Source organism: Psammomys obesus, unplaced genomic scaffold, assembly GCF_907164565.1.
Source record: "Psammomys obesus unplaced genomic scaffold, mPsaObe1.curated_primary_1811, whole genome shotgun sequence".
Taxonomy (NCBI): domain Eukaryota; kingdom Metazoa; phylum Chordata; class Mammalia; order Rodentia; family Muridae; genus Psammomys; species Psammomys obesus.
The window spans coordinates 23736789-23755252 of NW_026587216.1; positions in this window are offsets into that span (position 1 = coordinate 23736789).

The following is an 18464-nucleotide window of genomic DNA, read 5'->3' on the forward strand; positions in this document are numbered from 1 at the left end:
TTGGGTCACCAACAGTCACTTTCCAACACAGTAAGGCATGGTCAGCATGTGGCTGTCCAATCAACCCCAACAAAGCTGACTTAATCTTGGCTCCGTGTCCCTGAAATGTAGTGATATCTTCCATCTGCCTTCCCTCACACACCACCACCACCACAGTCTACCAATGTGTCATTCTTGTCCATGTTAGGTCAGGAAACTTTCTCACCAGGCTTCTTCATACCTCGACACTAGACCTCAGGGACCCAAGGAAGCTCGCTGGCCCTAATCATCCCCTAGTGCAGAATGCAATTTGCTTGCAAACTTATTGGCAAGTGTTCTGCTGTGTTGAGCAGACACAGAAGATAAACCTGCCCTGAAGGCCAAAAGCTGATTTTACAGGAAATTCTGGAACTGCAAAAACTCAGTGCACAATGGAGAAGAGGTAGAACGTGAAGGTCTGCTCTGTGGGGACCTCAGAGTCTGCGTCCTCTTTGCCCTGGGCAGGTGCTGCTTATTTTACGAGGTTGATGTTAACCTTTCAGATGTCCAGGAGGAAAATGACTAAAACACTTCAGCCCTCAAGCCCTTTAGGCATAAATCTGGACATTTCTATCTATACCCAACCTGTCCCAAACTTCTCCAAACTGTCCTGATGGCATATCCTATGGCTTCTGTCATGCCTCACAGTGAGCACCTGCATTCCAATTTTCCAGTTTCCTTTAAAGACCCATATTTTTTGTTTGACAAAACCTAAATCTCATGAATATTAGCCTTCATCTCTTGGGTATCACTTCTTTCAAGGGTAAAAAAAATAAATCTGTTTTCAAATACACTCATTTTTATGGTCTTCTCCTTCTGAAACAATGACTGCCATTGATGGACTGGAAGAGTTCTGCTAATTTGGAACACCAAAAGTTGGCTTTCTTTGACATTTCAAATGTATCAACCTGACCAACATACAAGTGTAGACTACGCCTTTTGTTTGTTTGTTTGTTTGTTTGTTTGTTTTGTCACAAAACATGCATTTCTTTTTATTGGCTGCTTTCTACAATTGTATAAAGTGTTGAGAGCTCCAAGTTTTCCAAAACTTCTTTAAGAACTATTCCATATATACCTAATACCACAGCCCAGGTTTCCTTGGGAATCTAACACTTCCTACAAAATCTTTGAAGGGTATTGTAAGCAGGTGATCAACACCTTTGTTAGCATTCAGTCAGGGAGGCGAAGACCTCCCCATCCCCTTCTATTTTGTCCTGGGTGCCATAGGCAAAAACAATAGGAACGTGTGACCTCACCCAGGGTCTGTCCTTACACTTTTCTTAATCTCTCCTGACCCTCCCAAACTTTGAGTTCTAATTATCCTTTTTAGAGTGTTAAAAGGAACAATTTATCCTGTCACCATAGCACTCTATGAGAAGGAATGGTTCCTTTTTTTATTTGTGGGAAGTCTGGAAATGATCCACTCTTTATTTAGGATTCTTTCCCACAATAGAGTCTAGTCTACCATGGGAATTTGCCCAAAGGATCTTAAGAGACCAGGTAACTCTCCCTAGAGTTTTTCCTCTCTCAAACTGGCTGTTACTTGGTTTCAGGAACTAATTATACATTTATTCTCGAACAGACCTTGGTGTCGAGTCTTTATTATTTCTAATTATTGAGAAGCAGGCCTACATGAACTGCTCCATCTCCACCAAGCCACAGGCAACTGGTGAGCTAGCATGCTGTGCAAACAAAGGATTCCTGAAAGGCCACATGGTGGAGTCTCTGGGCATCAAGAAGGATGCAAATGCTGCTCTTGGAATCTGGGCACCCGTGGGCAGTGCCCTAGCATTTGAAAATTCAAAACATCATCTGTCACACTAAATTCAGGTTGTTACTCCTAATATTACTGTTTTGAATTAGTCTAGCTTTATATTAACAATAAACTGAGAGCACACAGAGGTAAAACTTATTTTATTTATGTATTGATGTAGACATGCACAATGACTGTCTATAAAATGAAATTAATAACTTTAAATCACTATAGGAAAAAAAACCTAGGTGAATCTTTATTTTTCTTCCAACAGCTACTCCTGTTCTAAAGAAAGGGACCTCATCTTGCTTAAGAGTATGTATTAGACTCAGTAGAAAGGGTCAGATTTAACACTTTCTTAAATTCTCCTTAGATGCTGAAAAAGGATTTGATGAAATACAACATTTGTTTATGTTTAAAGTCCTGGAGAGATCAGGGATACGAGGCACTTACCTAAACATAGTAAAGGCAATATGCAGCAAGCCTATAGCCAACATCAAACTAAATGGAGAGAAACCTAAATCAATCCCTCTAGAATCAGGAACAAGGGAAGGCTGTTCACTCTCTTCAACATAGTTCTTAAAGTCCTTGCTAGAGCAATAAGACAATTAAAGAAGATGAAGGGGATACAAGTCGGAAAGGAAAAAGCCAAAGTATCACTATTTGCAGATGATATGATAGTATACCTGAGTGACCCCAAGAATTCAACCAGGAAACTCCTACAGCTGATAAACACCTTCAGCAAAGTAGCCAGATACAAAATTAACTCAAAAAAAAAAAAAAAAGAATCAGTGGCCCTCCTGACAGTGGGCTGAGACAAATGGACTGAGAAAGAAATTAGAGAAACAATACCCTTCACAATAGCCACAAAGAACATAAAATACCTTGGTGTAACTCTAACCAAGCAAGTCAAAGACTTGTATGAAAAAACTTTCAGTGTCTGAAAAAAGAAATAGAAAAAGATATCAGAAGATGGAAAGATCTCCCATGCTCATGGCTTGCCAGGATTAACATAGTAAAAATGGCCATTTTACCAAAAGCAATTTACAGATTCAATGCAATTCCCATCAAATTACCAACACAATTCTTTACAGACCTTGAAAGAAAAAAATTCTCAACTTCATATGAAATAACAAGAAACCCACAACCACTAAAATAATCCTCTACAATAAAAGATCTTCTGGAGGTATCTCCATCCCTGATCTTAAGCTGTACTATATAGAGCAACAGTAATAAAAACTGCATGGTACTGGCATAGAAACAGACTGGGAGATCAATGGAATCAAACAGAAGACCCAGGAATAAACCCACACACTTATGGACACCTGATTTTTGACAAAGAAGCCAAAACCATACAATGGAAAAGAGACAGCATCTTCAACAAATGGTGCTGGTCTAACTGATGTCTATAGGTAGAAAGATGCAAATAGATCCATTCTTACCTCCCTGAACAAAACTAAAGAGCAAGTGGATCAAAGACATCAATACAAAACCAGACACACGAAACCTGTTAGAAGAAAAAGTAGGGAAGAGGCTTGAAAGGCTTGAACTCAAATTCTCTAATACTACCCTCTTTAGTTTTCAGGTTTCCTACTGAGATCTTCCAATAAAATCACAAACAGGCTCTCATCTCTGCCTTACTCCCCAGCATCATCCCTCTCACCAAGACTTTTTCTCCCCTGTTGAATGAACCAGAACACACATTCTCTTTCTTCCTTCCTTCAATGTGTAGAGGTCTTTTGCACAGCAGATTTGGTTCTTCTCTGGGCAGTTAACTTACCAGATATTGTCTACTTATCCTTCAAATCTTTGCTTAAGTGTCCTATCTTTAGAGAAGCCATTTGAGCAATTTCTATGAGAAAGATAAAAAGAAGATATATGAATGGTTGAGTAATGAGTGGCAGATGGACGGATGGATGGATGGATAGATGGATGGACAGATGGGCGGATGGATGGTATGTGGGTGGGTAGACAAATGGTGGGTAAGTGAATGTATGTATGTACAGATGGGAAAATGGGAGTGCCTTTCCTGATCTTGCAATTTACCAAAACATTCCTTTATTTCTTTCCTTAATGACAGTGTTTTACTTTCTCTATCAGAGCATTTACATTGATATGTTGAATTTAATGGTGATCCCCTGAGTGGACTGTAAGTTTTGTGTGGACAGACCTTTTACCCACTGCAGGGTATGATACCACTTAGAAAACACTATATGCTATATATGGGCAATGCCAAGCAAATTAACAAAAGGCAAACCTCAAGGTTATAGTCATCACTGAATAACTGCCAACAAAAGGAAAGGTATCTCACATTTTAACATATTTTCATTAACATGGAATAATCTAAAAGATTTCAAAAATGGGTAGGATGACATGGCTCAACCACTGAAGGCATTTTCCACCAAGCCTGGAGACCTAGGTTCAATTTTCCGGAACCCACAAGGTGGGAAAAAATTACTTCCATAAGTTATCTTTTGACCTCTACATGATGGCACACACAAAAACATACAGAGATGGAAGAAGAAGAAAACAAACATACATACATACAGAAATGGGGGAGAGGCAGCTAAGATTTGAGGAAAATAATATATGGTCTTTAAGACGAAGAAAAATTACAGACTAATGGACTAATTTGCAGGCAGGATATGTGGCTCAGTTGGTAAAGTTGGTGGTTCAATGACCACCACTGCATATAATTAGGCATGGAGGCACACATGTGCAATCTTAGCACTGAGGAAGGTCGGGGGAGCAGGAAGAACAGAAGCTCTACATCATCCTCGGCTACATGACAGTTTGTCTTCAAAACCAAAATGAAGTAAAATGAAATAAAACCATTTGCAGACAGCCTACTTAGACACAAAGCAACAACAAAATATGCCCAAATTCAAAGGGACAATTACTTCAAAGCCTAAAACCATTTTTAAAGCAGGATTTAGTCAGTTACTGTTTATAAACCACCCTGTGTATATGATTAATTGGTCAACAAACTAATTTCTCATAATACTAGCAAAGATTAGTTTATCAGATTATTTTAAAGATAGCTTTAAAAGTGTGCACAGAAGTGGTACCAGAGTCTTCAGATGCATCTTCTTCTGTGTTCGGAACTGAGCTTCTCCTATTCCCAAACTATACCAAATGTGTTGCCGTGATGGAGGAAAACCAGCTCTTCCTGGGCTGGCACACAGAAACAGGATGGCCAGTGTGCTGGCAGACAAATACCCATTGAGGGTATGTCTACGAGAACCTGCCAGCCAGATCAAGCCTACAACTGTCAAATGGCAAAAAGCCCCAGGAGCTGGATGTGGATACATTGTTGTGTGGTCACCCAAGGGCAGTTTCTCCCTTTTTTAGCCTAGGTACAGGGCAGTTTTCCTCCACAGTGCGTAAAAGAGACAGGCATCTCAAGATTATCAGTCCCAAGGGACAACACACTTGAGGTCAGACTCCAGGTCCTGGGACAGAGACGAAGAGATGAAGACTTTACAAGTCTATCCACTGAGCTACTCTTTTCAGGGCTTTATTAATAGCTGGCTTTCAAGGCTCCCTGGTTAATGCTTTGTTGTTTTTTAATGTTCACTGTCCATTGTGTATCTATCACTAAGAGACATGTTCTAGCCCTTTTGAATTTTGCTAACAAAATGACAAGAAGTAAAATGCTGTTTATAATTCACTAAGTACGTGGAGAAAGAATTCATGCTAAAAAAAAAAAAAGATAAAATTGTATTAGGATTCATGAGACAATTTGAATGTATCTAATCAGTTTATAAAATCATGATATAAGAATACAGCAATGTTTCTCTGAAGAATGCTCAATATTATTTATGCAAAACCAGTTCATGAGCCTAATACAAACCCACAGACTCAGAATTCATCAAAGGACAAACCTAAGCATGTGTACACTTAGCAAGTTCCCCAGGTCACTGTCAGCAAGGAAGTAATGATTCATCAGGAAAATATACCAAGACCACACAAAAGTCTCTCAGAATGAGGTTAAACCTGCACAACATCCTTGAAATGCTCCCACAGTCTGTTTACCTTCACTTTGATGAAGAGTCAGGCCCAAAGGAATAGTTAATATATGTCTAAGGTTTAGAGATGAGGTATAAATGAATGTAGACCATTACTTGGATGAAAATGATGGATCATACTTATTTCTAGAGAAAACAAGACTTTCAACCCAGAAATACAGTTAGGCTGATATGTGACTCAGCAGAGAGCTGAAGGATTCTAAGTGTCCACTTCTGTCACAGGGAGGCCCACAGTCTAAGAATGATGAGTTAGAACTCACTTCTGCCTTCTGGTGACCTGGGAAGTCTGCTTCCAATTGGGACACATGGCTTTACCCATGTTACAGAATCATCTACAGGCTGGCAGTCCTACACAATCTTAAATGCAGGATTGATCTTTAAATAAGTAAGATAATGAAATGCTGCTATGCTGGAGATCACATTTCAATTTAATAAGTAATAAGCAGTATAATTTCAAGGTTCAAAATCAAAGCAGAACAAATTACTCTTCAAAAAAGCTTCCATTCCCATCCCCTTGACTTCTCTTTGAACGTTTCCACATACAAACAACTATAGTGGAACACTGCATTCTATATGCATTGTCTTGTACCTTCCTTTTTCCATCTAGTACAACTTGGGGATTTTTCCATGCCAGGACTCAGAAAGATTTCCCATTGTTTGTTTGTTTTTCCAATAACCATATTTCATTTTAATCTGGTTTTATAAAATTCTCGATTAGACTTTTCACCTTTATTATTTTAACCAAGGTGTACCTATAAATGCAAAATGGAAGTGTGTGTGTGTGTGTGTGTGTGTGTGTGTGTGTGTGTGTGTGTTTTAAAAATCACAAAGTATCTTAGTTTAATTCAGGCCTCCACGAAGCAGACATCAGGGCAGAATTAGAGATACAAGAAACTTGCCAGCAGGAACATAGGTCAGGTATAAAGGTCATAGGAAGCAGAATTAAGTGAGGAAGGCCTTACATCCTGACACATGTAAAATAATAACTATATAAAGTAGTCTCAGACCACAGCAGTCCTCATAAAGTTTCAGCTAGACCAATGGAAACAGAAACTCCCACTCATCAAGAAGTCCTGTGTTGATGGCCTCTGAAAGACTCTACTGATTGAGGTATCAAAGCAGAGGCTGAGACTCATAGCCAAAGTTTGGGCAGAGTGCAGGGAATCTTACGAAAGAAGTGGGAGACAGAAAAACCTGGAGGGACAGGAGCTCCAAAAGGAGACCAACAGAGTGAAAAAGAAAAAGAAAAAAACAAAACCGAGCCCTGGGGTCCCTGAAGAAAATGATACCCCAAAAAATGCATTGAGAGGACTTAAAACCTTGACTCAGATGCAGCCCATAGACTCAGTCTCCAAGTGGGGTCCCTAATAAGGAAAGCAGGGGAGTTCTCTGGCATGAACTCAGTGGCTGGCTCTTTGATCACCTCCCCATGAGGGGGAGGAGTACAGCCTTGCCAGGCCACAGAAGGAGACAATGCAGCCAGTCCTGATGAGACCTGATAGGCTAGGGTCAAATAGAAGGGGAGGAGGACCTCCTCTATCAGTGGACTAGGGGAGGGGCATAGGAGAAGAAGAGGAAGGGAGGGTAGGATTGGGAGGAGATGAGGGAGGCTTCCACAGCTGGGATACAAATTGAATAATAATCCAGCTATAACACTCCTAGGCATATATCCAAAAGAAGCTCAAGTACACAACAAGGACATTTGCTCAACCATGTTTGTAGCAGCTTTATTCGTAATAGCTAGAACCTGGAAAAAAATCAGACGTCCATCAACAGAGGAATGCATACAGAAATTGTGGTACCTTTACACAATGGAATACTACTCTGCAAGTAAAAACAAGGAAATCATGAAATTTGCAGGCAAATGGTGGGATGTAGAAAAGATCATCCTGGTGAGGTATCCCAGGAGCAGAAAGACACACACGGTGTATACTCACTCATATAGACCTATAAGATAGGATAAACATACTAAAATATGTGCACCTAAAGAAGATAAACAAGAAAGAGGACCTGGAGTAAGATGATCAATCCTCACTTAGAAAGACAAATGGGACAGGGGAAGTAGGAGAAAATGAGTAACAGGACAGAAGCCTACCACAGAGGGCCTCTGAAAGACTCTACCTAGCAGTGTATCAAAGCAGATGTGGAGACTCATAACCAAAATTTGGGCAGAGTGCAGAGAACCATATGAAAGAAGCGGGAGTTAGTATGACCTAGAGAGGACAGGAGCTCCACAAGGACAAAATATATCAGGGCACGGAGCCCTGTATGAGACTTTCTCCAACCAAGGATATGTATGGATATAACCTAGAACCCCTGCTTGGATGTAGCTCATGGTAGCTCAGTAACCAAGTAGGTTTCCCTAGTAAGGGGAATAGGAAATATTTCTGACATGAACTCAAGGACTGGCTCCTTTACCTCCCCACCTCCCCCCGAGGGAGGAACAGTCTTGCTAGGCCACAGAGGAGGATATTGCAGCCAGTCCTGAAGATACCTGATAAGCTAGGGTCAGATGGAAGGGGAGGAGGTCCTCCCCTATCAGTGAACTTGGAAAAGAGCAGGGAGGAGATGAGGAAAGAAAGGTGGGATTAGAAGGGAGTGAGGGAGGGGGCTATGGCTGGGATACAAAGTAAATAACCTGTGATTAATATAAAAACTAAAATTAAAGAAAGAAACAAATTGAATAATAAATTATAATGTAATAAATGATAATAAAACAATAAAAAATAATTTTAAAAAAGTTTCATGTTGAAATGGAATGGCCCAACTCCCTTGTAATCCCACAACTCTCAGTGATTGGCTGGCCACAGCTTTGGAAGCATATATTCTTGGTATAAATACTGTTAGGGTTCAGACAGACAACAGTGAGAAGCTAGTCACCTACCTCCCTACTGCCATCGTCTGATGATACTGTCAGCATGTGAAGGTCTGAGTGGTGCATGTCCATGACCGAAAGCTCTTACACTGCAAAGATCTCTGCACATTTGAAGCACCTCTCACAGAAGCTTTGAAAAGGGGACTCAATATGACAGCAACAGGCCAACTCTTCAGTTGTTCCTGAAGTCAAAATGGTCTTCATATTCTCCACCCTTAGCTACCACTTCAACAGGTTCTGATGGCTTATTTGGTGGTTTTTGGACTTAGATTCTTTGGAAGCCTTATCCTTGTCAGACTAGGATTCCTGCATGTATGTGCATAAATTTATAAAGGCTTGGGGGATGCCCAAAGCACCCCAATGTACCACGTATGTTCTCACATGTTCTTCTTATATAAATGCCATCGGTCCTCCATCCATAAGGATCACCATCCCAGTATGGTGACTGTTCTTTCATCTGCTGACCTGAAGGCACAAGACCATGGGGATTTCCAGGCAGCAGCCAGCATCTGAAGTTCAACAGAATTCTTCCTTTGTCCTGTGCTCAGAGTGCTTCCCCTTTCTGGAGGCCAAAGTCAAAGGGCTGATAATGTAATGCAGTGGTAGATTGCCTATCATGTGTTAGGACCTGGAAAAAGAATAATCCTGAGAAAGTCACTGAATCGGACAGTTAGGAGAATACTGTTGCTTCCACCTCAGTTCCTAGGTGTACATGTTGTTCCCATTAGGGATGACCCCAGAGAGAAGTCTTATGTAGTGCATATACAGCATCCAAAACAACATGGCAGCTCTGCAGGTTATTTCCATCAAGCTAGCCTTTGACTGTGAGTTGAGAAAACCGTTCCATCATTGGCTGCTCATAGATAATATAGGTATATGATACCACAGTATGTGATAAGGCCAATGGGCTCCACAATCAGGTGTTCGCACCTACATATCCATCATTCATTCATCCACATATCTCTGCCTCGTACTTTCATGACTCCATCTTCCAACTGTTCTCCTTCAAGGTCCCTAATCAGATGGCCAGGCTGGTGGCCACTTCCAGGAACATATATTTGGCCATTATCCACTCACAAAATATATGGCAAGATCCATTGCTGTCACAGCTCTGTCTGCTAAATCATTTTCTGTCTAGATTTTTCACTCTGTAATACACTTCCATTCATTTCTAGCTTCTCAGGTACACGAAGCTCATCTGTCCATTAACCAAATGCAGCCTTCATTCCTCTTTTTAGAATAAGGGGTATGGAATCCTAATCTAGTATATAATCCTAATCCTCAGTATATAATCCTAATCTGGTGGTACATTTATTTTCATATAACTGTGGTTTCTCTTTGTTTCACTCTTCACCCAGCTATCATACAAATAATTGAGACTATTTATACTTGTTTATAATTTGCTTCACAACACAAGAACTGACCAGTTATTACACTATTCTTAACACTCTGTGCTAATTGGGTTTTCTCCCAGGGTACACCCCAAGACACTTGCATTTTGTAGCTTTCCTGCTCAGCAGGACCTCTCTCCTTGTCTTTACTGGACATCTCCTATGGCTCAATTCCCAGGCTGCATCCCCTACTTCCTCTTCTAGCTCCTCCTTCTCTGCCTGGCAGGATGTCCAGCCCTATTTCCTCCCCAGCTCAGTGAATGGCTGTAAGCTGCTGTATTGACATGTGGAGTGGGGAGGGGGAGGAGGCATTGGGAAGCAGAGTTTATACAACATTAAGACAGGAGAGTCTCAGAACCAGATATGGGGAATATAGAAGTAAGCATTTGAAATGCACACTAACTTTACGCCAACAATCTAGGCCCCAGAGAAGCTGGAGAAGGAGTGCTACAGAGGGACATGGAGGTCTGGGCAATTGGTTTTGCCAGCTTCTTGTGCTCTTTGGTTCTCTCCGCTTAATACTACATTTACTATATCAAACAGATTGCTTTGGCTCCATACAAATTTTTCATGAAAGGTTCAACAAGACTCCAACCATGATGGAAATTTCTGGGAGAATGGTACTAGAGCCTATGGTCAAATGTCCCTTCTTTAATACTACATAACTTAGCAAGCACTGTCTCTCAACCAACATGTAATTCCCCATTGCAGACGATCTGGCCTTGCTTTAGATCCCCACCCACCTACACTGTGATATGCTGGGACTCGCCACCATGTCTATGTTATGTTTTAATACCACCAACATGTCCAACACCTTCGAACTTGAGTGAGCAAGTGAGCTAAGAGGTAGAGTGGCTTATATCACAGTCTGGGTCTTAGGTTGCCTCTGGCAAAACCTTGTCCTTCCTGAGCCTTCTCAAAGCTAGGCATCTCTTACCACATCACTTTCCACTAAAGCTGAAGCAGGTTCTAAGTGTGTATCCAAAGCCCAGGAAGCTTGCCTGGTGCTCAGCATCCTTTCTACATTAAGGGACACGAAATGAACCAAGTTCCCTCTTTTTGTTGGAGGTATGTTGTGGGCAGAGCACAGCACTTCAGCAGATCAACAGTCATGGCAGGGGAGGCTGTCTGCTAAAGCTCTCACAGTAGGCTCTCTTGAAGGGACATCTGAGCAATGAGCCACCAAGGCTACCATATAGACAACTCCCAAGTCTGTGAGCTGTAAAAAGCAATTTCAAACAGAAATAAACATTGGCCAAGTGAACTCCAAGAGATAAGAAAAGTGCTAGAGCATGACGAAGACAATGAAGAGATATGTAGGCTTTCTATCTGCCTGAAGAGCACTATGGGGAGGGGCTTTAAGGTATACATGCGGAGACAGATGGGGCCACAACACTTTAAAGAGGATAAACAGCCCCTTGTCATCCAGCTGGAGAAAAGCTTGCTCTAGCTTACCATTGTTTCAGATCTCATCCCCAAGCGCTTAGAGCCATTCATTCCTCATTTATAATTTACATTTCTTTTCCTGCCCAATAATTGATTTTTTTCTTCCCTTCAGCTGAGTCATTTAGCTGACTTACTCCTGAGTTGTACTTTCCACAATACTGTTTGCTTCCCTTCTTTAGTCAACCTCTATGAAAAGGTTATCACATCAATTTTCACTCATTTTAGTCTTAATGCCAACACTCCTAAATACACTTCTCTGTTCCCATACCATCCCCAATTCATGGTATTTCAAATAGGAAGTTGCCTTTCGTAGAACTATCTTTGAAACCAGCTCTGTGATTCTCCATGCTGCATGCTGTGTGTGAGAGAGATGAACGAAAGGCAGGTCTTGTCTTCTCAGAAGCCAGGCACCCTTTCCCAGGAGGTCTCTTTGCTCACAATCTCAGTCATGGATCCTTCTCATTCCTTGCTTGGTAGGGTGTCTGTGTGTTTCATAAGTTCATTCCACTGCAGTGTCTGGAAGGATGAACTTTGCTATATCCAAAAGCTAAACAATATTCCATGATACCCAAAAATAAGTTCAACCATAGCAGTCTACGAGATCAGCCATTTCTCTGAAATCTTAGGATATGCAGCTCTTGGTGGCTACCTGCAGCTGTTTCCTGCACTCTTGGTATTATTTTTCTTTCCCATATTTTTAGAGATATTTCCAAAAGATCTTAAGATACAAGTCTGAGCCGCACATATGTCTCCAAATCGAAGACAAACAGCACAGAAGCATGCACATGCGCGCGCACACACACACACACACACACACACACACACACACACATTTCATGCTTTGATTAAGGTTGTCTCAGCAATTGTTTCTGTGCTTGTTTCTCTGAGGAAGGGTCGCCCTGTGCTGTCCTGCCTGGCCGACAACTTACCATGTAAATTTCTGCCCTTGCCATTTCATAAGACCCAACTGTTGTTTTTGTGCAGCAATCACTGTTTCTCAATGACACTTAGTGTCTCTGACAGGACTTCCTGCTGTACCAGCCAACAAGTATCCAGGCTGTCCTCTTGCCTCTGTATCCGAAGTGTATTTATTATAGGTGTACACCATCAATACCCAGCTGCTTCTGCTCTTCAAAATAGACCTTGAAGACTGCATGTCCAAGCTTACTACTCTTAGAAAGTCTCCTGCTCACTACCTTTTCCTCTCTATCGTTACTATTTTCATTGCTAGAACACCCCTGAAGGCCACTGTGTGTTTTGCTGTTAGGTCTGTAGGTCTTCATGTAGTGCTCCCCAGAACAGAAAGAACAGGCAGAGGGCCACAGGGACAAGTCATAGGAATAACTGAAAGCACTGCCCTTGAGATTTCCACGTGGCTCAGCTGGTGTTTTTACATAGGAATTAAGACTGTTTCTAAATTAGACAGTCTCTAGGGCAGGACTGCTAGATACTAACCAACGAGGATCCAGCAATTGCACTAGAATTCTGCTACCATGATGTTAAAGGTTGGAACACAGCAACTAGTCTAAAACTAAGAAGGATAGAAGTAAGATAAAGAAGGAGCTAGCCAAAGAACTGGGAGAGGACAGGGGAGAGACAAAAAATATGGGTTTCACAAAAGTCCGTTGAGATGAGTTCTTAAAACTACCAAGTTTGTAGCTGTCACTAGCAGGATGGGAGTTAATGACAAGGCCATCCACCTATAAAAAAAAAAAAAAAAAAGGTTCCCAGCTGTCAGCTAGTTCTACTTCAATAGACTAGTGAGGTCACAATAGAAATTAAGTATTATGAGAATCAGAGATAGGCAGGTAAAGACTAAACTATGATGCACTCTGAGAAAGTCTGAAGTTTTGAGAATAGACACAGAGGACTTGAAGAAGAAGAAACCAAGATACGGAAGATCTTGGAATACAGAATGTAATTTAGCCAAGAGGCAGAACCTAGAGCAAATGGAAAAAATGTATTGACTAGTGCCTTGGACAGGGAAGGAGTCTCTTTTCTCTGTGTCTTGGAGATGGAGTGTAAGGAGTAATTTAGGCCCCCAACAGAAATAATGGGATTCTGGTCCTTCCTCTTGCTTTCCTTCTCAGCTACCATGAGGTCACAGGTTTCTTCCATCACATTTCCCTCTCCTATTATGTACCTCCTCACCACAGGCACAAAGGTAAAAGGGCCAAGCAAGCATGACCCAAAACTCACAGAAAGCCAACACAGGGACAGACTTCTAAAGATACATCACCCTTTTTCCTATGTAAGAGTTCTCTTTGTTCAACTGGAGCTGGCTGAGAGGGGCTGGGGGATGATGGCATACATCTGGAGCTGGCCAGGAACAGATCTCCCACCAGGCATAGGGTCTCTGCATAAGGTTCACAACCACAGTCTGTGGTGGCAATAATTGAATGGTGTGATTGTATCCACAAGGGGCTCCCAGGAACAAGGGATCGAAAATATCAGCTCAGGATGGGCACAGATGTATCAGAGGCTATATGAAAAAGCAAACAGTGCTGGAGACAGCGAGGTAGAAATGATTAGAAAGGCTTCTAGGCAGAGAGGACTTAAGGAGTCGGGACTTTGAGAAGAGTCACTGGTTTCTTACGGGACAGTGGGAAATATGGAAAGATGTTGTCACCAAGTAAAACTGCAAAGTTCCTATTACCAGAACTGGCCTACATCTAGTTCAATGTTGTATCTGAGGGAGTGAACTCTGAAATGAAGGTCACAAAGCTGCAAAAGGTGACAGATACTCAGAGGCCAAGGTGATGTTGTATAGGACGATAGCAAGGGACAACATACAGATGAGGAGAAGCAGACTAGCCATACCTTTTAGAGCACAGAACAGTGACCTAAAGATGGTGACAAGAGCAGGCTTCTGGAACCATGAGCAGATAGTTCAAGCCTCAAAAGGAAGCACTGCTTACTTATTGATTGGCTTTCAGGTTTTTGCCCTTATTACTCAACTGTTGTATGTTTCTGGGTTTTGTCTGCAGTGCAGGGGTCTGAACCCAGAGCCTCCTCTATGCCAGGCAAGCACACTGCCCCTGAGCTACTTTAGCTGTGGTGTATGTGCATGACTTGGGGATCACTGTCCTCAACATGAGAATGTCCTTCCATAATTAAGTTCCCTAATTAACTCCAGTTTATTCTTCAAACTATAGACAACAGTGTTGAAAGTCATTCAGCCAAACAAAAAATAAAAATCATCTCTACCACTCCCCTTACTTCACACCCAGGCTGTTTCCTCCTCCCACAGAAAGGCTCTCAGTGTGCTTTCAAATAAAAATAATAATAATTTAAAAGACAGTATTAAAAGACCACCCAAAGCCACAGTGTTGGCACAAGCCTATAATCCAAAAAACTTGGGGGTGGGGCATGGCAAGAGAATTGAATGTTCCAGGTCAAGACACGCAACTCAGCTTTACCCTCTTTCAAATAAAAAATAAAGCAGGGCTGGGAACATACCCAGTGGTAGAGTGCTTGCCAAGCATACCCCAAGCCCTGGGTTCAATCCCCAGTATAGAACAAAAATGGGTCTAAAAAGCTTAATACAAGTTCTGGTATGTAGTAACTGTCCTAAAAAGTTTGAAGATCACTAACTTTGGAATTTTTCCGATTTCATGCTGTCTGAAAAGCTTAGATTTCCTACTTTTTTTCAAATTTATTAAGCACAATATAAATTTATTTTTATTTTAATTTTTTAATATTAATCACAGGTTATTTACTTTGTAGCCCAGCGTAGCCCCCTTCCTCATTCCCTCCCAATCCCACCCTCCCTCCCTCATCTCCTCCCTGTCCCTTTCCAAGTCCACTGATAGGGGAGGACCTCCTCTCCTTCCATCTGACCCTAGCTCATCAAGTATCTTCAGGACTGGCTGCAATGTCCTCCTCTGTGGCCTAGCAAAGCTGCTTCTCCCTTGGGAGGGGTGGGTAAAGGAGCCAGTCATTGAGTTCATGTCAGAAATAGTTCCTGTTCCCCTTACTAGGGAAACCCACTTGGATACTAAGATATCATGGGCTACATCTGAGCAAGGGTTGTAGGTTATATCCATATATGGTTCACAATTTAAATTTTTATGAATTCTTAATAAATCATTTGGATTTCTTGACTTTGTAAATCAAGCTAATAATGTTCATTTTGAATTACATGAGTCACTTTAATTCTATATGATTCTTTATAAACTTTAATTCGTGTTCCTTAAACAATAAACACTCATACTTTAGACCTTTGTCATCTGTAACCTTTTTATTAAAGCTCTTAATAATTCTAATGAAATCAAGTCACAAAGTAAAAAAACTGAATTCTAAGCCAAACATCCTTAGCAACATATGAACTGGACATACACCAAAGCAGCAACTTACTGCTGCGATCAATAACTTTTAGAAGAGATACGTGTAACCGCTGGACTTTGTGCAGGGAGGAAAAGAAGCTGTTCAGAGTGGTAGTTTTTGGCCCCTGGGCTTCACTGACCTCCCCCATCCCACCTGTCACACCAACACTCACATTCTCCTCTTACTAATCCGGTCTTAAAGCTAAATTCAACTCCCCCTTATCCAGGGCAAAGGTTCAGAGAGAGAGGGAACATAAGGACATTACTAACTCTGACTCCGAAACTGCAACAGTATTCCCTTGCTTGCTCGGCACCTCTTCTCTCCCCCATTCTCCTCAAGGCCACCCAACCCAGAACACTTACCTTTACAGACACATCTATGTGGTGTTGGAGACATCTCCTTAGGATACCATCCAGTAAATGGAGACATGGCTCATCCACTTACTTGGCTGAAAAATTGTTCAGCAGACAGTAAAAGTTCAGTACTGACTTTCTTCCACAAGAGTCACGACAGGTTAGGAGTAATCTTTGTTGAAATTTAACAGCTCGTACTTAGCGCAAGGTTCCCAACTTTACATAAGGTTTCTTCCAAGGAAGGTTGGTCAGGAGAACACACTAAGTAAACAGCTCTGTCTGATATCCTACCAGAGCCTCCCTACCCCGCCCAAATAGGTGCAGATTTGCCATTATTTTCCCTGCACCACGAATGGCTACGTAGCTATTGCAGAAGCCAGAAAGTTTCGATGTCTAGTGTATTCCACAATGGTCCTCATTTTTGGAAAATCAATTGGGAAAAAATGCTTCAAGGGGAAAAAAATACTCTTAAAGAATACTTGGATCCTAACACAAAGGAGTAGGTCTCATATCAAAACCCAACAAAAACCAAAGCAGAAATGCTTATTCTGGGAAGCAAGCCAGTTGAAAGACAAAGAAAAGAAATATCAGTTTGAGCAATCCCACTTCTTTTCCCGTGAAACCAAACCCTCGGAACCTCAGTTGATCTATGTTGGGACTCAGTTGATCTACGTGAGCCCCCAGTTCTGTTGTTCCCTACGACAGAGAAGTGGAATTATGGCTCAGCTGCAGTGCCCTGGGTCCTCATTTTCCCAGTGGCCTAAATCAATCCCCAGTCCAGGGCAAGATGCTGAGCAAGATACCTAATTATTTCAGGCCACTGGGGTGAGCACTATTCCTGGCACTCTGCGAGCAGAACCATGGATGAGGGTTTCTAATTCTCTTTGGTGATCTGGCTCAGGGTAGAAGGAGTTGGTCTTTCAGGCAGATAAGCAGGAAAGGTCAGCTCCGGTTCTGGGAGAGACAACGGTTCTGAGAGAGACAACTGTTCAGGAAACACTCCTTTTGCCTTGTTCTCCTTTTGACGCCTGTCCTTACATTTTCTCGTGATTATCAACAACCTAGTGAGAGTCCTAAGTGCTCCCACAGCCAGGAAGAAGCCTCTCAGTCTAAGGAACAGCAGGAATGCACCACAGAGCTGTTTCTCTGAGAAGCCTTGGGAGACCCGAGAAGACTCCCCCCACTGACACTGTGAAAGCCAGATGAGACCAGTGCCTCTCCTGAGTGAGGCTCTCCTATATGACTCAACTATCCTGTCACCAAGTCTTGAATTCTTCATGGGACTGCTGTCAGGATAGACCAAGCCATTCCCCAGCACCAAAAGGGAAGGACAAAGCCTTGGTATTGTCGTTCAGAAAATGGTGAAAAGGGTTGAAAGGTTTACAGAAGGTATGTGAAGTGAGTTCCACAAGGCAGTGCTGCTGCAGGAGAATGGATCAGCTGACACCTGTCCTGGGCTTAGCAGGTCAACCGGCTTCTTTGTTCCTTGAGAGGAGTGTTTTACTTACCATATTTTCTCCCTGAAAACTTCTGTTTACTTTCTTAAGCCGTGGGCACCAAGTGGGGAGGTCCCAGGTGTACATTCCAGGCACTCCAACTGTATACACAGAGTGGGCTTGTTTGGGTACACAGCTCCTGGCTGAAGAATTTCTCAAGTTGAGAACAGGCTGGAATGTAAAAGACAATGGTCCATGCTCCTGCAAAGCCACACATATAAAGCCTATCATTATCACAAATAAAACCTAAACAACTTCATGCCATGCTTTCTCAAACTGGATGGAATTGCTCTCTCTCTCGGAATCTTCATTAAAGAAATGCAAACACATGCGCGCTGATATGGGTAGGTGTAAAAGAACATTCTGCACAATTATATCTAGGCTGCCACAGATTTATCCCATGCAGACATATATTTGGAGCATATTAATTCATGATGACAGCTGCGCATGGCAAATCCAACAGTGCACAAGTTGGAATGCTGGAAGGGAAAAAAAAATTGCAACTACAAACCCCATGCAGACACACACACACCTCGTCACCCACGTGGTGGCCTCACTTACAGAAGATTAAACACAACTGGAAAAACAACAACAGCACTGGAGGTCCCCCGCAGCCTAGAGCTTGCCCCCCAACACCCGCAGCCGCACCTTCACGCACAGGCTTGACGGTCACACGTCTCAGAGTACACTCGCCCTCCCACCCACGTCCCACCGCGGGGACACACGTGCGTCCGGAGCTCGCGCGCCAACCAGCCGGCGGGGAAGCGCGGCTCACGGG